General features: G+C 35.8%; 3 long non-coding RNA genes across 5 annotated transcripts; 1 reads left to right on the top strand and 2 right to left on the bottom strand.

Moving 5' to 3' along the window:
• Positions 1-562: 562 nt before the first annotated feature.
• LOC143851886 (uncharacterized) lies at positions 563-2647 on the bottom strand. 2 transcript variants are annotated; one of them, XR_013236541.1, is made up of 4 exons: positions 2593-2647; positions 2362-2506; positions 977-1092; positions 563-777 (listed from the first exon to the last, which is right to left on the bottom strand). It is a non-coding gene; the product is annotated as an uncharacterized LOC143851886 (long non-coding RNA). The 2 variants fall into 2 exon arrangements; XR_013236540.1 differs by having other exon boundaries at positions 2572-2647.
• A 1577-nt stretch (positions 2648-4224) lies between these two features.
• LOC143851498 (uncharacterized) lies at positions 4225-15548 on the bottom strand. 2 transcript variants are annotated; one of them, XR_013236363.1, is made up of 4 exons: positions 15105-15548; positions 4811-4895; positions 4599-4713; positions 4225-4489 (listed from the first exon to the last, which is right to left on the bottom strand). It is a non-coding gene; the product is annotated as an uncharacterized LOC143851498 (long non-coding RNA). The 2 variants fall into 2 exon arrangements; XR_013236362.1 differs by having other exon boundaries at positions 4227-4489; positions 4640-4713.
• Positions 15549-19286: 3738 nt separating this feature from the next.
• LOC143851973 (uncharacterized) lies at positions 19287-22158 on the top strand. Its single transcript, XR_013236572.1, has 3 exons — positions 19287-19717; positions 20460-20588; positions 21741-22158. It is a non-coding gene; the product is annotated as an uncharacterized LOC143851973 (long non-coding RNA).
• The last annotated feature ends 1368 nt before the right edge of the window (positions 22159-23526 follow it).

Raw genomic sequence — 23526 nt, forward strand, 5'->3', positions numbered from 1 at the left:
TCAGAATTGTGTTTTTCTAATTTAGGGATAATTACATTTACACCCCCTCAACTATGGCCCAATTCCACTTCAGACCCCGTGGTATCAACTTCACTAAAGACACCTCCGAGGTTTCAATGGGTTTTTTAATGTGACAGAGTGGACAGAGAGGAGGAAATGACTATAATGCCCTCATCTTCCCAAACAAATAATTAGGGTTTTCATACATGAAAACTGAAAATTAGGTTTTCATTCAAACCCTTATTTATCAATATAAACCCTCGATGTAGGAGTTTTATTTGTCTTCATTCACATTATTATCATGATTTGCACAAAAACCCTAATATTTTAGGGCTTTTTTTGTTTTTATCAGTATTTTTTATGGAAACAATGTTTGATGTAGCCATGGGGTGGAGTTTCATTGTCGATGGTGGATGTGTCTTGTCGCTCTCTCTCTCTCTCTCTCTCTCTCTATATATATATATATATATATATATATATATATATATATATATATATATATATATATACTAGTGGGACACCCGTGCGATGCACGGGGCGACATAGAAAGGTAGGTTTTAGAAGTTTATTTTATAAAAAAGAAAGAGAAGAAATTGCATCTGTAAAGAAGATTACAAATTAGCTATGCTCCATTTAAAATGAGTAGTAAAAATTTTTGAAAAGGTAAAAAATGTAGTAAAACATGAGAGAGAGAGAGAGAGAGAGAGAGAGAGAGAGAGAGAGAGGGGGGGCTGGTAGAAGAAGGGCTTCCTCTTCCTCACATACATGGAAGAAGATCTGCTTCCAAGGAAATAAATAATTGTATCAGATTCTGCAATATAATCATGTCAATAAAGATTGCTAATTGGAGGAAAATAAAATAAAAATAGATACCAAAGATATTTTTTTTTTGAAAAGGTGATACCAAAGATATTTGATCATCTACAATAACCAATACCAAAAAACATTGATAGAGATATGCCTAAATATTACGTACCCAGTTATCATAGTTGTCCATGTCAATTCATCTTTGTCAGGCATTCCATCCATTGAACATTTAACAGACATGATCCATCGACACCACCCATTACGTAACATGAACAAGTGATAGCACTGAAGATGGAAACTATGGATTATGGCCAATTTACAGGAAAATAAAACCAAAACAGAAAAAAAACGAAACTCAATGAACTACTATGCTTAGCCAATATAAAAAAACATTGATAGATTCCATTCCTCACTTCACAACAGCACAATTTATCTAATCCACAAAAAATAAAACAGCTTTCAAATTTTCTTGAGAAGCCTTTAAGTAAATGTCACCGCATAATCTCTTGAACAAGGCTTAATCAAGGGGGTGACATAATGTATCATGATTGACAAACGATGATAGATCAAACTCTTTGTGACCCTAAATAGTGTAGGGAAACTGTCTTGGAATAATCTTTGAATAAATCAGGAGAAAATGCAGACTATTAAATCTGTATGTAAGGATATGACGATCACCAACAATACAATATACGATATGATTTTCTTTTTCTTTATTATCTGGTTTTTGAATCGCCTTTTTATTTCATAATATCATAGCCAAATAAAAAATCTTAAACAAAAGTAGCAATTTATAGCATATCAAGAAATAGCTCTAAAAAAAACTTGAAGAAAGAAGCTCTTTGGAGCCTCTGGGTTCCAATTTCAACATAACCTAAAATCAATCCATATAAAGCTCCAAAAAGACTTGAACAAAGAAGCTCTTTGCATGACTCAGGGTTCCAATTTCAACTTAAACTAAAATCCATCCATATAAGAAATCAATCTATTTGGGATAAAACAAACAAACAAATAAATAACATAAAAGCAAGACCTGAAAAGAAAAAAGAGAAGGTAATAGAGTCATGAGTATAAAAATCCCCAATAAAATCTAGAATCAAAGCTACAGTTCTTTTTGCATTGTATTTCAATTTTTTTTGGTCGGTAAGCTGGGTTTGAACCCCTGACCTCAGGGTGAAATAAGGCCCTGTTTGAACAAAGTTTGCCTCAGAGCTGACCATAAAGTTGTCAGCCCAGTCAATTTGGATTTGAACTGTATGGTAACCAAGTGCCAGATAAAGATTGAGGATTTTGTGAAAAAAAAGTTAAGCAGAACAAATTATAGAGAATAAGTATGAAGCATGTGATAGCAGTTGAATTTAAAATTAAAAGAAACACGAAACAAAAGAAAAAGAAAAGAGAAAATCATGAAAATGCTCAGCAAAAGTAAAAGATCTTATGATTATAATCTACTTTAATAGTAGGAGAGATCCAAAGCAAGGTTCACCAATTGGACGGCTGAAATCAATTATAGTCTAGCACGAAGAACTACAAACTGCCTATTATTTGACTCACCACTGTAAGATATAAAAAACAAGAAAATAATTGGAGGAAACATGATATTCTCAGTTAACAGGCTCTGTTTCGAGGAATTTCTATGCCGCGAGATAACTTTTGACAGGCGATTCCTATGGAGGAGATGGTGTCTAATATTGTGAGTCTGCAAATTTTGAGCTTATAAATTGACTAATAAAAAAAACTGAAAGAAAAAAATTACAAAAACACTTTTTGATTAAAAAACCCAACCAGATATTGATCTCGTTTTCATAAAATCTCTGAAACTTTACCGCAAAGTTCTGAAATTTACCGAAATTTAATATTGAATAAAATACCATTTTCTTTGTGGTACCGGATTTCGACCGAAATTTCAGGGTCCGAAACCGAAATTTGAAACCATGGACATAACAACTTCAAGTTAGTCCCATAAAATGAAAAAAACATTGATGCAGCCACATCATCATAAAATTTAGTGTTATTCATTCAATGTATATGTTTGCACCATTTTCTCATCTTGAATTCTTGATAGGTGGTGAAATTGAGTAGGAACTACCACCATTTTCATTATTACGTACCCAGTTATGATAGTTGTCCATGTCAATTCATCTTTGTCAGGCATTCCATCCATTGAACATTTGACAGACATGATCCATCGACAACACCCATTACATAACTTGAACAAATGATAGCACTGAAGATAGAAACTATGGATTATGGCCAATTTACAGGAAAATAAAACCAAAACAGAAAACAACGAAACTCAATGAACTACTATGGTTAGCCAATATAAAAAAAACATTGATAGATTCCATTCCTCACTTCACAACAGCACAATTTATCTAATCCACAAAAAATAAAACAGCTTTCAAATTTTCTTGAGAAGCTTTAAGTAAATGTCACCGGATAATCTCTTGATCAAGGCTTAATCAAGGGGGTGACATCATGTATCATGATTGACAAACGATGATAGATCAAACTCTTTGTGACCCTAAATAGTGTAGGGAAACTGTCTTGGAATAATCTTTGAATAAATCAGGAGAAACTGCAGACTATTTAAATCTGTATGTAAGGATATGACGATCACCAACAATACAATATACGATATGATTTTCTTTTTCTTTATTATCTGGTTTTTGAATCGCCTTTTTATTTCATAATATCATAGCCAAATAAAAAATCTTAAACAAAAGTACCAATAATTTATAGCATATCAAGAAATAGCTCTAAAAAAAACTTGAAGAAAGAAGCTCTTTGGAGCCTCTGGGTTCCAATTTCAACATAACCTAAAATCAATCCATATAAAGCTCCAAAAAGACTTGAACAAAGAAGCTCTTTGCATGACTCAGGGTTCCAATTTCAACTTAAACTAAAATCCATCCATATAAGAAATCAATCTATTTGGGATAAAACAAACAAACAAATAAATAACATAAAAGCAAGACCTGAAAAGAAAAAGGAGAGGGTAATAGAGTCATGAGTATAAAAATCCCCAATAAAATCTAGAATCAAAGCTACAGTTCTTTTTGCATTGTAATTCAATTTTTTTGGTCGGTAAGCTGGGTTTGAACCCCTGACCTCAGGGTGAAATAAATCAGCAACGTAAAAATGTGAGAAATTGAAAGTCAATAAGGCCCTGTTTGAACAGAGTTTGCCTCAGAGCTGACCATAAAGCTGTCAGCCCAGTCAATTTGGATTTGAATTGTATGGTACCCAAGTGCCAGATAAAGATTGAGGATTTTGTGAAAAAAAAGTTAAACAGAACAAATTATAGAGAATAAGTATGAAGCATGTGATAGCAGTTGAATTTAAAATTGAAAGAAACACGAAACAAAAGAAAAAGAAAAGAGAAAATCATGAAAATGCTCAGCAAAAGTAAAAGATCTTATGATTATAGTCTACTTTAATAGTAGGAGAGATCCAAAGCAAGGTTCACCAATTGGACGGCTGAAATCAATTATAGTCTAGCACGAAGAACTACAAACTGCCTATTATTTGACTCACCACTGTAAGATAAAAAAAACAACAAAATAATTGGAGGAAACATGATATTCTCAGTTAACAGGCTCTGTTTCGAGGAATTTCTATGCCGCGAGATAACTTTTGACAGGCGATTCCTATGGAGGAGATGGTGTCTAATATTGTGAATCTGCAAATTTCAACATGAAAATATATCAAATTTTGAGCTTATAAATTGACTAATAAAAAAAACTGAAAGAAAAAAATTACATAAACACTTTTTGATTAAAAAACCCAACCAGATATTGATCTCGTTTTCATAAAATCTCTGAAACTTTACCGCAAAGTTTTGAATCTTCTTCCGTGCTATTCATGAATTTGCAAGCATATTATTGTGTTAATCCTAGGTTTTACCTACAAAAAAGGAGATTAAAACAGTGAGAAATTCATAAACCCTAAGTTAATGTTATTAGATGGACAATTAAAACAGTGAGAAAAAAATGTAATTAACTGTACAAAACAGAAACTGGTGTTCTTATAACACATGTTCATTCAATCCTCAAAAACCACGCTCTCACTCTTCGTTGTTGCAGCACCTACACGACCGTAGATAAATAGCCGGATGGGGGAGCTGTCCATGTGGGCGTGAACAGTGAAACCCCCATCCTGCTATAATATAATAGATGGGGGCATGGTTTCTAAGCTCTAGCTCAAGCTGACCTAGAGCTTAGAATATACCATCTCCCATAGTAGTTTGACTCATCCCACCCATTCATTTTACACTACCTCACATAGATTGGGTGTTCCTAACAAACCAACTCCATAACATAATCCTAACCATCCGATCTATAGGACCATAACCATAACCTTAGCATAACCTATAAACTAAATGGGTTGGATGACTCAACCAACTATGGGAGTAGTGGTTTTTGTGCTCTAGCTCAGGCTGAGCTCGAGCTCAGAAACCTTTTCCATATATATATATACACTTTTATTTTTGTGTTTCAGAAATGGGTCATGGGTGGAAGAGAGGGTTTCAAAAATGAGCGAGATGGAGATGACGACGGTGGCCGGAGATGGCGACGGCCGCAGTGGCCGTGATGAAGGAAATGGCGTAACCCTAATCCCTCTGTAAATGGCTTAAAACTAGTGACGAAGGTATTTCTGTCTTCAAAATATTAACCATGGTTAATTTAAGTAATTCCGGCAGGTTAAACTAACGGACCGTCAATGGAAGGGGTCTACTTAAAAATGTTAGAAAGATGAGGGGGTGTCTTTGGTGAAGTTGATACCACCGGGTCAAAAGTCGAATTTGGCCAAAGTTGAGGGGGTGTAAATGTAATTATCACCTTAATTTATTTTTTAAAATTCTCAATTTTGTGTGGCAGGTGACGTGGAAAATGTGGTTTCACCTTAAGTGGACATGTTTCACACTAGAAGTTGAGAGTGGAGAGAGAGGGGAAGATCATGACATACAACTTTTGCTCCATAAAATAATTTCTAAAAATTAGGATGAATTCTTAGACGAGTTGTTGAAATTCCAAAAGAACAGAATTCTCATTTTTTAGGCTAAAACAATTGAAAATCGTTCTAAAAGAATGTTAAAGAACGCACCCTTAGTTTCCTCAATTGCATTAGTTAACTATGTTTTCCAATTAGATTCAAATGTGAGATGACGGAATCTTATCGACATGGATTTAAATAGGGGTGAAGCTCGGTTCAATATTTGGGAATTCGGGTTGAGCCTTTATCATAAAGTCGGGTCAAGTTTGGGTTAATTCTCATTCATTTTTTCAAGCAAAACCTCAAATCGACCAATGCAAACTGCACCACTAGATTTAAATAATACTCCAAGTTTCACTACTCCGATAAGAGCATACCGCTTTGCCTAGTAGCACGATGCTTGTATTGCTCTCCCAATGTGACAAAATCATTGATTGGATTGTTTTGTGAAGGAAACCCAAAGATCTCTGATTTTTTTCCTCAATGTTTTGACTCTTTTTAAAGTGACACTATGTGTAACGAACTAGGAAGACTCACCAGTTGTAAGGAGGGTCAGTACTAGAAAGAGGGAAGTGCCAACAAGGCTTAAAGATTAGTTGCAACTAACCGATTCGGTTGGACAGACTGGAAAAGCAGTTAACGACAGTTAGCATCTCAACAGTTGAATAAAATAGACAAGAGGAGGAAATACAGGGCTTGTTTTTTGTGTAGAACAGGAGGTACTGGTTCCTCGAAGCCAGCTAAATTTCAACTTTTCTTTCAGCAATTCAAGATTCTTCTTCTTCTTCTTTAGGTCTGACTTTAATTTCTGAAACTACATCTAAGCTCCTAACAGTGGTGCTTTCATTGACTTCTCACCTTATGGCTGAGAATACAAGATTGAAGAGTTTAGATGATGCAATCAAGAAATTGATTGAGACTACATCTCTCCAAGAAACTCGTTTACAGAATTACCAGGAACTAGCCATGGAGCAAAGAGATTTCTTGCTTAAGATCTCCAATAAAATTACAGTTTTAGATGGCCGGGTAACCAATTTAACAAGAAGGGTTGAACAGGGAGAAACTCTTACTGGAACTGGAACGAGAGATGGTACTCAAGGAGGACTGCGAGATGGTACGAGTCTTGGGGGTTTTCTGCAAGACAATTGCGATTAGAATTTTCCCAATTTGAGGGCACTGATCCAGCAGCTTGGATCTCGAAGGCTGAGCAGCTTTTTCGTTTTCAACACACTTCTGAAGAACTAAAGCTGGAAATAGCTTCTTTCCATCGGCTTTCCATCTTGATGGTAAAGCATATGATTGGTTTCAAGCAATGGAAAGGGAACAACCATTTGATTCATGGGAGAAACTCTCTGTAGCTTTACAAATCAGGTTTGGACCATCCATTTATGATAACCCTCAGGGCAAATTAGCTAAAATGATTCAACACTACTGTTGGCGATTACGAAGCTTAATTTGACGCTTTGGCCAATCGTACCAGTCATCTTCCTTCTCAATTTCTGGTAGATTGTTTTGTTTCTGGTTTAAAACCAGAGATCTGAAATGAGGTACAAATTCACTTACCAAATTCATTATCAAAAGCTGTAGGATTGGCTACAATGATCGAAGACAAGATTGATGATGCAAGAAAAATGACTTACAAAGGCAATTATAAGAATCCATTGCCTTCCATACCACGATATGGAGCTGGAAATTCTTCTGTGGCTTCTTCTTCAATGACTAACAAATTGCCTCAACAGGGCACTCCATTCAAGAAAGATGACCACAGCAGAATTGCAAGCAAAAAGGGATAAATGATTGTGCTATACTTGTGATGAAAAATACAATCCCGATCATAAATATAAAAACAAGCAACTCTTTTTGCTTATTAATGAGGAGGAGTATTAAGATACAGACGTAGAGGCCATGCATCTGATGCAAGAGGAGACATGTTTTCCTCAAGTTCTTGAAAAATCTGACAAGCAACCAAAAATTTCTTATTAGGCCTTATCAGGACAAACTAATCCTAAAACCTTACGAGTTCAGGCCAACATTAGTGGACGGAAAATCATTGTATTAATTGATGGTGGTAGCTCTAATAATTTTGTTCAAGAACGATTAGTACAATAATTACAAATTCCAGTTATTCATGGCATACAAGTTCAAGTTATGGTCAGTAATGGGGAAAGGCTAAAATGCTAAGGAATTTGCAGAAATGTCAGTTTGAGTATGCAAAATCATAAGTTACAAGTTGATCTCTTTGTACTTCCAATCATGGGGGCTGATATTATTCTTGGAGTTCAATGGTTAGAATTGGTGGGCCCAATTATTTTTCATTATAAGCGGCTCACCATGGATTTTCATTGGCAAGCTCAGGCGATTCATTTACAATGTGAAAGCCAAATCACAGAGGAGCCTATGCAATTACACAGTTTCAAACGTCTAGCTATAAAAGATGGGGTGGTTTTTTGTTTAAATTACAACTTCTTCAGTCCAAACTGAATGAAAGTTCTCTTCCAGTTAATACCGAATTGACCAAATTACTCGATGAATTTTCTGAAGTATTTGTAGAGCCCAACTCCCTACCTCCCATCAGATCACATGACCATGCCATTCCCCTAAAATTTGGCATTGGATCTGTTAAAGTAAGCATACAGATATCCTCATTTTCAGAAATCAGAAATTGAGAGATTGGTCAAAGAAATGCTTGACAATGGGGTTATTCAACCAAGCCATAGCCCTTTTCCATCCCCAATTATTTTAGTCAAAAAGAAGGATGGTACATGGCGGTTTTGTGTGGACTACAGAGCCCTAAATACTGTCACAATCCCTGGTCGTTTCCCAATTACAACAGTTGAAGAGCTTCTGGATGAACTACATGGTGCCAAATACTTTTCTAAACTGGATCTCAGATCAGGATACCATCAAATTCGAGTTAAGGTCGAAGATGTACCAAAAACTGCATTTAGGACTCATGATGGCTTATACGAATTCCTAGTTATGCCTTTTTGTCTTACAAATGCCCCATCCACATTTCAATCTTTGATGAATGATGTGTTTCGACCAGTTCTACGAAAATTTATTCTCGTTTTCTTCGATGATATTCTGGTTTATAACAAAACTTGGGAACATCATTTAGAACATCTAAAGATGACACTACACATCTTAAGAACTAATGAATTGTATGCAAAACAATCAAAATGCTCTTTTGGAGCAGCATCAGTGGAATATTTAGGGCATATTGTGTCAGCTGATGGGGTTGTCGTAGACCAATCTAAGATCGACGCTATTCTTCAATGGCCAACTCCTAAATATCTTAAGGAACTTTGAGGATTTTTAGGATTAATAGGGTATTACAGAAGATTCATTAAGCGCTATGCTCATATAGCAGCTCCAACGACAGAATTACTCAAGAAGGGGGCATTTTTATGGAATCCAGAAGCCAAACTTTCAGTTGAAGAACTAAAACAAGCTGCATCTTCAACTCCTGTCCTTGCTCTTCCAAACTTTGCAAAACCATTTGTCTTAGAAACCGCTGCCTCTGGGTATGGTATTGGTGTAGTTCTTTCTCAGGGATGCCATCCTATTGCCTACTACAGTCAAAAGCTTTCTTCCAAAATACAATCATCTTCTACATATGTACGGGAAATGTTTGCAATCACAGAAGCTGTGTGAAAATGGAGGCAATATTTACTGGGACAGAAGTTTATAATTCAAACTGATCAAAAAAGCCTCAAGTCTCTTCTTGACCAAACCATTCAAACACTTGAGCAGCAAAAATGGTTAACAAAACTAATGGGGTTTCAGTATGATATACACTACGGCTAGGAAAAGAAAACTTAGTGGCAGATGCTCTTTCAAGGAACCTACGATGGAGAATCAATACATGACTTTGTCAATACCATTATTTGATATAATGGATCAACTTAAACTGGAACATGCTTCTAATCCTCACATCCGAGAAATTCATGAGGAGATCCAACAAGAAGGAGCTGTTCTTAATACATATACTTGGAGACATGGATTATTGTTATGCAAAGGTAGAATAGTTATTCCAACTAATTCAGGGTTAAAAACATAACTTTTACAAGAATTCCATTCATCACCGATTGGTGGTCATGCCGGTTTGACTCGAACAATGGCTAGGATCGCTCTCAATTTCCATTGGCAAGATTTGAGAAAAGATGTCAATAAATTTCTTGCTGAATGTGTCATTTGCCAGCAAACCAAATGACAACATCTTGCCCCAGCAGGTCTTTTACAACCCCTACCAATACCTGACCAAATATTAGAAGATTGGGCCATGGATTTCATTACAGCCCTTCCAAATTCAGCTGGAAAAACTGTCGTTATAGTAGTCATAGACAGATTGAGCAAATACGCCCATTTTAGTCCCCTACGAAGCCCTATTACAGCCATATCAGTAGCTCAAACCTTTGTGAATGATGTCTGTAAACTCCATGGCATTCCCAAATCAATTGTAATAGAGATATAGTTTTCCTTAGTCGTTTCTGGCAGGAATTGTTTCGTTTGTAGGGTACTACTCTTGCCATGAGTAGTGCTTACCATCCCCAATCTGATGGGCAATCCGAAGCCTTGAATCGTTGTTTAGAAATGTACCTCAGAAGTTATGTGTGTGATTGCCCTTCTCACTGGTCAAAATTTCTGGTACAATACAGCTTTTCATTCAGCTGCTCAGATGACACCGTTTGAAGCAGCTTTTACTAAGAAGCCACTTACAATTCTACGGTATGAATAAGGGACTTCACATTTGGAGGCTCTGGACCAAGAGTTATTGCAACAGGATAGCTCCGACAGTTCAAAACCAATTTACACCAGGCTCAATTGAGGATGCAAAATCAGGCTAATAAGAATCGACGAGAAAAACATTTTGATGTGGGTGATTATGTACTTGTAAGGCAACAACCGTACAAACAAGCTTCAGTAGCACAACGACGCTCACACAAGTTTGGTTGTAGATACTATGGTCCTTACTTGGTAATTGAACGGATTGGATCAGTAGCTTACAAATTACAGCTCCCTGAAGAAGCTAAAATCCATCTAGTTTTCCATGTCACTTAAACAATTTACAGGGAACCTGTCTGTCACACAGGTTGCCTTACCCCAACTATCCACAGAAACACAACCACTTTGCTGACCTTTGGTTGTACTTGATCGGAGAGTTATTCAGTGAAAAGGAGAGGAGGGCATTCACCAACGCCTTATCCAATGGGATGGGTTACCACTCGAAGCTTCATCTTGGGAAGATCTATCTGTCCTCAAGCATAATTATCCTGATTTGAACCTTGAGGACAAGGTTCATTTTCATGGGGAGGCAACTGTAACGAACCAGGAAGACTCACCAGTTGTAAGGAGGGTCAGTACTAGAAAGAGGGAAGTGCCAGCAAGGCTTAAAGATTAGTTGCAACTACCGATTCTGTTGGACAGACTGGAAAAGCAGTTAATGACAGTTAGCATCTCAACAGCTGAATAAAATAGACAAGAGGGGGAAACACAGGGCATGTTTTTTGTGTAGAAATTTCCTTTTTCATTGTAACAGGAGGTACTGGTGCCTCGAACCAGCTAAATTTCAACTTTTCTTTCAGCAATTCAAGATTCTTCTTCTTCAGTTCTAATTTTAATTTCTGCAACTACATCTAAGATCCTAACACTATGACACTGGGTTGAAATTAGAAAAATGAAAACAAGAATACAAAGGTGACCAGCTTTAGCCATAGGAACTCCTCTTTCGTTCAGGTGTATCTCTATTGTCTCTTATTCTTAGGGGTGCAACTCGGGTTGATTTTTGAGAATTCGGCTTGAGCTTTTAGTATACAATCGGGTCGGGTTCAAGTTGATTCCAATCATTTTTAGCAAATCTCAACCCGAACCGACCCGAGTAGCACCCCTATTCATTCTCTCTCCCATAAGTTAACGAGCAAGGTTCAGGAACAGGACTAGAGTAGATAGTCATTGATGGGCAAAATCTCAAGAAGCGTACCAATCTCTTCTCATCTACCTCAAAAAAATCCTAGGGCTTAGCATGGATTGGATTGCCCGACTGAAGCTGTGGGTTAAAAATGCCACTGCCCCATTCTGCTATTACAATGCAATGGCTTCAAACTTTGGGTCTTCTTAAATGCCATCATGGATTGGCCTTTCTTTGAGTGTAGGAAATGAAAGACTGGTTGATTCTTGTTTTAGAACAAAAAAAACTCTTCATTATTCTATTTTAAGTGTTTTTTTTTTTTTCATTTTGTAGATTTATCCTGAAAGACTTAAAATATATACTTTAGATCTCCTTGGTGATAACTTTGTTCTGAAATTATAGTGATAGGCTTTTCATCATTGAAAGCCTCAAAACTTCGGATGCAAAAGAGCAATTAGACATCCCTTTGCAGGAATGTTTCGTATCTAATGTGGACCATTTTACATTTATTAGTGTGCAAGCTATCAATTTAACCGTTAGCATCATTTGTTAGGGAGACTTAAGGCCGTGGTCCACTACAGTAGGGCCCACTTTCGTACTGTGGGCCCTATGCATGTCATGTGGACATGATCGGGGCAGTCAATTCATTCATTTCCGTTGGTCCCACCTTTATCAGGGATTATCCTAACCTCTTGATATGTAGGGTTTCTACAAAACAGTTTTCAGGATATTAAATAATAAAAAAATGTGGCGGTTAAGAAGGGCACTTTTCTAATGAGACAGGCTTATCTCCTAAAGATGGAATTTGCTACTGAGACAAAGCATGTCTCCTAAGAGGGGAAGGGGCTCTAGATGACTCTTTCATTGCCCTGGCAATGAAAGGATCTATGGTTTAAGGTTACATATCTAATAGACTTGAAAAAGTTTTCTAAAGAAAAGGATAATAAGGGGGAAATGCTACAAGGACTATGCTAGTCCCCTAAAAGATGGGTAACTCAAATTTCAAATCTGAGCCATATGAAAATAAGGTATTCAAAATAAAAAAATGAGCAAAGCATTTCATTACACGATAATGGAGAACAGAACTCAAAGCCAAACCGTGTCGAAACTATTACTAAAGTAATATAAGTGAGTAATGTATGTCCTGAAGTGAAAACTTATCAGATAAACAAGATACAAAAACATTTCAGGTTTTTTTTTTTTTAAGATTATGATGTGCATAAGTTGATATTTAAATAAACAATATGACATGATGTTTAACTGTGTAAATCATAAGACATGGGGTTTTTAAAACTAATTCAAAAGGATCAAATATGAATAAGAGTAGGAGCCACGAGAGAATAATTCAGTCGAAAGTATTGCACCAATGACTTATTTGATTACATAAAACTGCTCAAGATGATAACTGAAATGCATATATTAGGGCTCGGCAAATGCTAAAAATTGTCTGAGAAAAGAACTTCATCGATTAGTGCATGCTAGTATGCTACTACTGTTTTGCCCTAACCATTACATTAGCATTTAACCAAAGGATGACTGAACTACTATTAAATTCAGATATGTATAAAAGCATACAGATTTCACAGGATAACACAATCACCTTCAACTAACCATTCATCACTCATAAATGAGCCACAAAAGCTCTTAACTTAACGCAATATAAATGACCTACAAAAGCTCACGCTTTAACACAATGAACATGAACTACATGAACTCTTAATTCAACACAATAACAATGAACTACACTGATTTTCAGTTCAGCTTAACACAATGGCAATAGACTACACTGCCTTTTATAGTTCAGCACAATGACATTTTCTACACTGATTTTCAGATTATTTCAACACAATGGGAATAGACTACACTACTTTCTATTTCGGCGCAATGACATTTTCTACACTAATTTTCAGATTATTTCAGCATAATGGGAATAGACTGCACTGCTTTCTATTTCGGCACACATTTTCTACACTAATTTTCAGATTATTTCAGCAGAATGGGAAAAAAATTTGTATTGAAATGACTAAAGCAAAATCAAACCAGCAGATTTTCTTAAGTAAAAGCTCCAAATCATGCATCAAATATTACTCAAGGACCAAAGTAAAATGGGTTTTGATATATAACAATGTTATGGAGAAACAAATAACTAAAGCCGACTAGGCTCAATGCCTCTATGCATGAGCAGGTTAATCATGTAACTAAGACAAATAGAAATGGAGTTATCTACTCTGTACAGATTCGGATAATACTATTATCAATTCTTGAACACAATAAAAGGAAATTCCTCGATAGTTCAAAGTATGTTATCCACTTACTATTATAAAGTCTTCTTACCTAATAAGCTACTCACTTCACCATATATGGTTTAACATATGATACAGAAACTTAAAGAATCAACTATATATTACATATACATAAGCAACTCTTACAAGGGATGCATACAAGGCTCAAAACTTATATACATCAACCTGAACTATATAAACTGATAACCATAAATGTAAAAAAAAAAAAAAAAAACTCAGCCAATTAATAGAGGCATATGAACACAGTCAATAAAGACGTAATCATAATTTGTAACTCAAGAGAACAAAATATTTGCACTACTATCTCATCTCTATCATCTACTCTTCAATACACATCAAAAGGAAAATACAACCTTTAAACAAAGCATGCTAACCTGTCAGGGTTCAAATATGAACATTTCATAAAAAATGAGAACAGAGAATATTTTCCTAGCTACATTTTGTCCGACTTTCGAGTACATTGCAGGATCAAAAAGTACTCATTGAATTATGCTCCAGACAAGATTCCATTAAATTGTACGGCAATGATATTATTTTTCAAAATTAAATAAATTAATTACTCCTATAAAATATAGAGTTATTTTACTGATGATCATCAATTCTCTTTCCAAAAGTTCTTTCTTCTTCTTCCTCTTCTTTTTAGGAACAAATTAGGAAATTTGTTCAGTTACAAACTACACAACAAATTAAGAGATCATAACATTTCGTAAATCATAGCAAATTAGGAAGTTAGTTCAATTCACAAGCCACAAATTTATAGCTCTTTATCCAATAATTATATATACACAAACAGTATCATGGAGTCAACACTAATTATCATCATACACCAATAGAGATTAACAAGAAGATAAACTTATGTTGCTAATCATCATTTCCTTTTGAAAATAACTGAAATAATACGAAATTTATGAAGTCTAACAGCAGTTTATGAAGCAATGTTTGTAAAATTTGTTCAAACTTTATAATCTAAACAAAAATGACAATATGATCCATGAGTATAACTTACCTGACAGAGTTGCCTACCAAAATTTTTGATAAAGACTCAATTTCAGCAAGAAATATTTAGAATTCTGAAGCACAAATAAACTAACCTGAGATTATGGAACTCGAAACTTCTTCTCTTTTCCTCCTCTTTCTTGTTCCTCTTTGCAGACTCAAACGAAGCTCCTTTCTTTTCTTCTTCTAAAATCTTCACTTGACAATCGAAATTGCTGTCTAAAGACTCGAATCTAAGGTTTAAAGATTCGATCTATCCAAAATAAAAAAAATCCTAGATTTTAAAGATGAGATCTGAGGTTTAAAAGCTAAAGAAGTTGCTGATTTAAGGTTTCATAGTGTGGATTTAGGATTTCTTGTGAGAAAACAAGGTTTGAGAAGACAAACTTAAGGTTTCTAGCAATACTATGGTTTCTAAGCTTGCTTTGTAAGCACTCAAGCAACAAAACACAAGATCTGATTCATCAAGGTCTGAATTTCACTGAAATTTGCAAAGAAAAAGGATCGGATCTACTCACTTTTCTCAAAACCTAAAAAAACCTCTCCCAAATGAAAGTCCAAGCTCTCTATTTATAGAGATTTGGCTTAATTTTTAGGCCCATTCGTTATATCAAGACACCCTTTTTATGTAGGTTTTAACTTGTTTGTGTGGAGAACAGGTGGTCCATGGAAAACTGATTAATGAAAATTAAAAGATTAAAATCCGGGCCCTTTAGTTTCCCAGGACAACCCCTTTGCTGAAATTAATTTAACTAGAACACAACTAAGCGGATAAACCACTCCCTTCTTTCTACACTATACTATGAATTACACTCGTCTTATTAGGCAAACTTTAACGGATTTTGACAAAATTTTAAAGGGATCTAATTGAGATCCTAACCTACCCTAAGGCAAATCTTGGGACTTTAGTTCACTAATTTGATAGGGTTTTAATCAAACGAGGTTATTTGGGGTTCGGTCAAAATGGGGTGTCTACAATCTCCTAAAAACTCTTAAATATAATGAAAAACTGGCGAGGAATAGAATCTTCTACTCCTAGTGAGGTGTTAATTTCTCCTCTAAAGAAGCAATGTCTTAAAGAGCGGGCAGCTGTTCATCAAAGAGTGGGTGTGTCCCCTTCCTAGGTCACCCTGAATAGTGAGGAGGAGCTTCATACGCCCCTCCATTACTTGCCCTTCTTTAACAAGATCCTAGAAAAGGAAAAGCGAATGTGAATGCATCTTTGGGAAGAGGAAAAACACCTGGCGATTGCAAATTTGGAATCTAAGCATGCAACATTGGATGAAGATATGCAGGGTTTAGGGCCAGGCAGCCCTGAGGTGGAACAGGGTCAGTTAGGGTAGCCTAGTGAATTAGATAGGCGAGATAAAGAAAAGGGAGTCTTGTTATTGAATGCTGAGGAAGAATCTGGGCTCCCAGAATTGGAAGGCTTTAATGATTTTCTAGCAATGAGTGATGTATTTGGGATCTCCTATCAGGAGAATCTAGGAAGGACAACAGAAATGTTTCGGGCAATGCAAGTAAGGGCTGCAAATGATACAATAAAGAGAGTTAAAGAGGCTGAACCAAAAGTTGGATTACAGGATTAAAGGACACACTTTGAGAGGTTAAGAGATGTAGGTTTTCGGGAGTTTGGGTTGTCTTCCAATGATTTCAGTTAAGGAGACATTGCAAGTTGTGGGGTAGTACATATGTCTTCTGATTTCAGTCTATTTAGACATAATGCTTTAGAGTTATTTAATTGTGCAGAGACAGGTTGGGAAGAAAATGATTGTAGGAAACTAGGAAGTCGATACCAAGAATGTGGAAATTGTGATGATGGTTTCAGTCCCATAGGTCGAGGTTATGACAATTGTTAGGAAAAATTCTTGAAAAGGTCATTCTTTGTGACAGTAATTCACGATCCTAGTTGCGCTAAAAGAAAGTTGTAGTCTCATGTTAGCTCGAGAGATTATGGTCTTTCGCTAAATGGAGGCATTCTGATATGGGAATCTTCATCATTACCCAATCAAGGAAATGAGGTTCGGAAAAAGATTGTAGGATGAATACCTTTAAATGTGTAATGGATAATATCATAATGATAGGATAGAGAAGGGAGGAAAGGGATAATCTTAACTTTTTATTCGATGTGTATACTTCATTGGCTACAGGTTTACCTGTGCCAATATTCATGTTATTCTCTTGTAATGCAGGCTGGGACCCCTGGTCCCAAATGCTTCTCTGAGAATGAATGAAATATGTCAACTTAAAAAACAAAAACTATCGGCAACTTGAGGGCTTTACAAAATTGGTTTAGAAACTGTTAGTACTCTCTTTAATTCAGAAGGAGACCTAACATGACACCCTACTCAAATGTTCTCCCATTTCCCTTTTTGAAACCTTTTAAAGTGGAAAAGCTCATGATTGTTAGTTTATAAACTTACTGATTTGAGCTTTAAAAAGTATAATCAAAATTAGTGGTAAAGTGTCTTAAAAATTCAGCATATATCAAAGTAGATAGGAATGGTCTAGAATGGAAGTTTTAGTTGTTTGATGTAGTTAACGGTCATTGTTGACATCAACAAGAGACCTTTCGGACCCACATTTCCTACCACACCTTTCTTCATCCTTTGTATGCATGTTTAAACAATTCTTTAGGACTTTTGGGTTTATGATTTGCATCACTAATTTTACATCCAGGCATACAAATGTTTTCTTTTTTCTGCAACTTTTCTAATCTCGGGATGTTAAATTTGTGTTAAAAGCTACTCAATTGGTGCTCATGCCTTCTTTTAAAGGAACGGTAGCATCACCTTAATTAAGATACCTAATTCATTTGGCCACAAGCCAACATCTAAACCATATTCATGTATATGCGCCTTCGCTTGTTACATATACATATATGCACTCTGATCTAGTCAGGGGGAGCAAAATTTTTATAAGACTGATCATGATATGCTTCGAATTGAAATATTGGTATATCTCAATTGACAAAAGGGGAAGATACATTACCAACCTAATTCACCCCACCTTTTTTATATGACAAAAGGGGGAGAAGTTTTGGAAAATTGATTATGAATCCCTGCACACTTATGCACACTTATAGATTCGATTCATTTACTAATGGGGAGTAGTAATCATATTACTAAGGGGGAGAAAATTTGCAAAAAGGAAAAGAGAACTTGAATTTGAATGTTTATATTTCTCTTATCTCATATACTTGTGCTTACATTGTTTATATTTATCATATTCATGATTACATGCTTATCATGCTATATCTTTTTTATATCTTTTCAATAAGCATTAATTATATTGATTAAGGGGGAGCATTAATTGTTTTTATCAACCCTTAAGGGGGAGGTCCTACCTCATAATCAATTTAGGTTTGTCATCATAAAAAAGGGAGAGATTGTTAGCCCAAGGGTTCAACCTTATGTATGTTTTGATGATCAACACACCAAAATCGATTAATTAGGGACTAATGGATATGCATGATATTGTGTATTGGACAGGTACATTTGGAAACCACAACTTGCACAAGAGGCAAAGTCAAAAGCTTGGAGATGAACCAAAGAAGGTGCCTCCTCATGCAACCCAAAGTGAAAGAATTCATCAAGTGGAGGAAATCACATGACCCATTCAAAGCTAAGTGTTCATTGAAGACAAACCAAGCTAAGAAGACCTTGAAGCCAATGCAATCCAAAAATCAATAGTTGTTTACATTTACTAGATTGTATGGAAGATCAATTCAAATGGTTTTGCAATTTCAAAGTGTCTTTGAACTGTTAGGGTATGTAAATGCCTAAGGGCATATTGGTCATATATATATATATATATATATATATATATATATATATATATATATATATTTCTCTCTTTGTATACATATATAAGTGAGGGGGAGTTTTCCTTAAGTCACAGACTCTTCTTCTCATTCTTTCCTCAACATGGTATCAGAGCCCTAGGGTTTTGATCCCCTGGGGACCCCCATAGCAACCCCCCTCCTCTTCCCCTTCTCCTCCCTCTCCTAACCCTAACTCTAACCCCACCCTAAGGCTTTTGATCTTTTAAGCACCTATCTGGCCATGGTGGGTCCCTCTTGCTGGACTATGTGGACATATGGTAGGTCCAACTAATACTCCAATTTGGAACTTGATGGGCACATGGGATCAAGTATACAAGGTAAGGCACGACCAACGTAACATAATGAGTGCTACATTCGGTTGATTCAGATTCTAGCTAGCAGGACAGACCATAGATGGATGATCCTAACCATCTAAGTAGACTGTCATAAAACATACAGGTGATACCCTTATAATTCTGTTTTCCCTAGTAATGATGAACTTCAACTTGAGGTTAGCCCCTCATTTGTTAGATTGTTAGGGAGATGATTAGCATTTTTAATGCATGACTTCCCTGGGAACTTTATGAGTCTAAAAACTTTATCCATCTTTTAGATATTTTGCTCATAATAACTTCAAACTTGATTTTGAAATTTGAGTTTTCTGAAATTAATTTTCCGTTTCAGACGAGGTATTTAATTTTGATCCACTTATCCTTTTGGTCACTGATGAGGTTTTATTTACAACTTAAATCTTTTTATCTTATTATATGTATGTGTCCTTTTGCAGGTTTTCAATGATTTTGTTCTTTGGAAGACCTATTTCCTAGCAAGAGTCTGGCAGATGGTTTCAAGAGGGTTCAGGCCCTCCGTATTCTTTCTCAACAGGTAAAACGTGAAAGCCTTTGGAACTGCATCAGGTTTTATCATGGTTTATTTGACATTCTTCATGCTATTAGCCAATAATGAGAACTATACAGCCGTAGCATATAGCTCTTATTAATTTTCAGTTAACTGGTATTTTTTACATTGTTAAGGACATCAATTCTGCATCTCTGTTTGATATAGTTCACAATGCCTCTTAATGTTGTTTAGAACATTCGCAATGCCATGTCGCCCGCTGGTTTGTGGCATATGAATGATCCGTGTGAGCCGAATAATGTTTTCACAATTATTCTTCTCTTTCATTTTTCTTGACCCTCATAGTTCTTTCTACCAGAATATGTCAAGTTCATGAGGTTTAGGTTTGTGGTTAGTAAAAGTGGCACCGAAATGTCAGCCTTTTGAGAAAAAAATAAAAGGTTTCCTTGTTTCATTACGTATTTATTTCTTGAGTAATCCTCATACTAGAAGGTGATATGAATTATGTTACTATTATAATGCTCGGATATATTGTTTAAGCTAAGAGCTCATCTGACAGACATCTGTTTCTATAACTGAATCTATTCACTCTGGTACTTCACATTCCTCCATTTATAGTTTATGATATAGTGTCTTCTAATATTATTTAGTTATATGTAGTTATTCTACTAGACTCTAGATGATTTTGTGCTTGCAATTACACTTTTTGAAAGCTATGTAACATGCTTGCTGTCATTTCCTATTTCTAACTGAATTGTTATTGTCTTAGACGCTATACAGACTGTATTGTGTCTCCATTGTTGTTGGGAATCCCCCGAGGCCTTATCATATCGACATGGGTCATGGGAGTGATTTAACGTGGATATAGCATGACGCTCCATGCACTAGCTGTGCCAAGGTACTCTCCAATTGGCAGTTCAAGATTCTTATCAAATTCCAATTTCTTCATTTAATTAAAGTTCAAGTGGTCAAACTCGTAAACATTATTTTTTTTGTCCATCTGGACACCATGGTGTCGAATTGTGTCAATGATGAACTAGCACTTAATAGGTGATATCACACTCTCTAAGATTTAATTCCACGATTGCTTTGTTGCAAGCATGATAATCTTTGATAGTGAGAAGAATGATGGCCACATTTGAAGCAATTTATCAGCCTTATCCTCTTTTATAGGTCCCTGTGTACACTCTGGATATGCATGGTCTGTCTTGCTTGTTTTGTTAGGCTTGTACAAGTATTGTTTACTTCGTCTCTCGCTTGTCTGAGTTGACAGGTAAAATGTAGACATGGTCTTCTTGCGATAATTGGTTTCAGGAAAAAAAAAAAAAAACATCACTCATACTCTAATGGAGACAATTTATGTAGGGACCACATCCTCTTTAAAGGCAGAACAAAGGGAAAATAGTGACCGCGAGGGATTCTTTGAGCCTCAAATTTCAAAGAGATCAGAATCATGGATGTTGTCTCTTGTCAAGGCGACTATGCGATGGAATATTCAGGTAATAGCTCCTCCATGGATCATTAAATGAAAGTTAATTCATGTATTAGGTTGCAATATTCATTTATAGGTGTGCATATGGTCAGCAAGGTCAAGTTTTAGTCTCTTCTGCAATGACTGATGCGATTATTGGACTTAGCGGACCAGCACATAGCTTCCCTTCTTAGCTGGCAAGTCAATGTATCATCATCAATATGGGATACTTGGGCATAGCTTAGTTTCAATGTATATTTTGATGTGATATATAAGGGAGATGAATTGAATGAGCCTATTTCTTGACTCTTGCATTACATAAAACAAAATATATAATCTACGCAATGTGTCTCTTTTGTAAATATGGCCATTGATGTTTTTAATATTACTTGTGTTTCTTGTGGTCGTATAAATGTGCAACGCATGCATTTTTTCTACTATATGTTGTAGTTGTTTCCGTATCATTCATTTTGAAGATCATTCATTCTGAAAGCGTAATGTATGCTGTGTATTCTTGTATATATAATTTTTGCGGAGAATCGGCTAAGAACTTCTTCTTTTTAACTTTTTGTTTGGTAGGATATGTCACATACCGTTGCTCCTAAAGAGGTTCAGTGCCTGCAGAGCCATCCATCTCAAAGAGTTCAACATTCAACTGAAAATCACATGGAGTTCTGGAGTAATTGATGATGAGGATCGAGGAGATGATGAGGAGATGATGAAGATGGTGTTATATAAATCATTAGATGATGAATGTTTAACAATGCTGTATTTTGTCAAGTTCAGTTGACGGAACAATATCGAGACTTTTGTTATTAATGAATTTTTGTAATTTTAAAAATATTCAATTAAAATAGTTAAGTTTTTATATATTTGTATATTTTGGGGGAAAATGGATGTTATAACTGTGGAAATTTTGATGTTATATATAATGTGTGTGAATGTACAGATCCACTAGGTCACAAAGAATTGATATTTAATGGATTAAAAAAATAGGAAAGGCTATCCCTACGGATTTATTGTTGAAATTCAGTAGGGAAAAGCACATTTTCCCTACGGCTTTTTTTTTTTTTTTTTTGAAATTCTGTAGGGAAAAGAACATTTCCCTACTGATTATTTTGAAATTCCGTAGAGACAAGGCTGTCCCTACGGATTTTTTTTTGGAAATTTTGTGGGGAAAAACACAATTTTCCCTACGAATGTTTTTGAAATTCCGTAGGGAAATATGATCTATGCCTACGGAAAAAGCCGTATGGAAAAGTACAATTTACCTACAGTATTTATTAACTTCCGCAGGGAAAAGGCTTTCCCTACCCTCACCTAGCCTACGGAAGTTGTGCAAGCTAAAATCCGTAGGGAAAAACCATTGCCTACAGATTTTGGTACTTTTCCCTACGGATTTGTCCGGAAGTTTCAGGTATCATAGGCACAATGCATGTCTATAATTTGGATGGCTTAGCGGAGGATGATAGCTGGTCCTTATTTACACAATGAGCATTCACAGTGGGAAGCTCAGATGTACCTCCAACCTTAATAGCAATTGGTAAAGACATTGCAAAAAAGTGCAAAGGCTTGCCTTTGCCAATGGAAGCTCTGGGAGGTCTCTTACGCACAAACACTAATGAGAACAGGGGGAAGAATATACTTAAAAGTGACATGTGGGAAATATCAGAGATGGAAAAGAATATTATTCCAATTCTAAAAGTTAGATATGATAACTTTCCTGCATGTCGGAAACAATGCTTTGTGTACTGTTCTTTATATCCAAAGGATTATAAGTTTGAGAAGGACACTCTAATCCAGCTATGGATTGCAGAAGGATTTATCCAACCTGAAGGAAGGAAGTGATTGTAAGATTTAGGGTCCGAGTATTTTGATGAATTGACGTGGAGGTCCTTTCAATATTATGATGAAAAGTACGGATCATGTTACAAGATGCATGACTTGATTCATGACCTTGCACAATCCATTTCTGGCAATGAATATGTTAGAATGGAGGACATTAACTCTTGCAATACCCGTGCAAATGTTGCATTCCTTAGTGATGTGGCCCCACGATGACTTCTCACAAATTTTTGAGACCTTTCATGAATCGAAGAGAATGCACACATTTTTATATTGCTTTACAAACCACCACACTTATCTTTCAAGACCATCAGTTGTGGTAATCTCATGTCCCTGTCCAATGATTTGCTCAACCTCACATCCTTCAATCAATTGCATATTGCTGAGTGTTCACAACTGGAGTCATTGGAGAGGCTACCCGCTATGCATACATCTCTCGATATCATCAGTTACGATAATCTCAAATCCCTTGATGAGGCATTGCAAAACTTCACCGATTGAAAATTACAAAGTGTCCTCA

This window comes from Tasmannia lanceolata, unplaced genomic scaffold, assembly GCF_043159265.1.
Source record: "Tasmannia lanceolata isolate RefF3 unplaced genomic scaffold, GAP_Taslan_0.1 ptg000018l, whole genome shotgun sequence".
Lineage (NCBI taxonomy): Eukaryota > Viridiplantae > Streptophyta > Magnoliopsida > Canellales > Winteraceae > Tasmannia > Tasmannia lanceolata.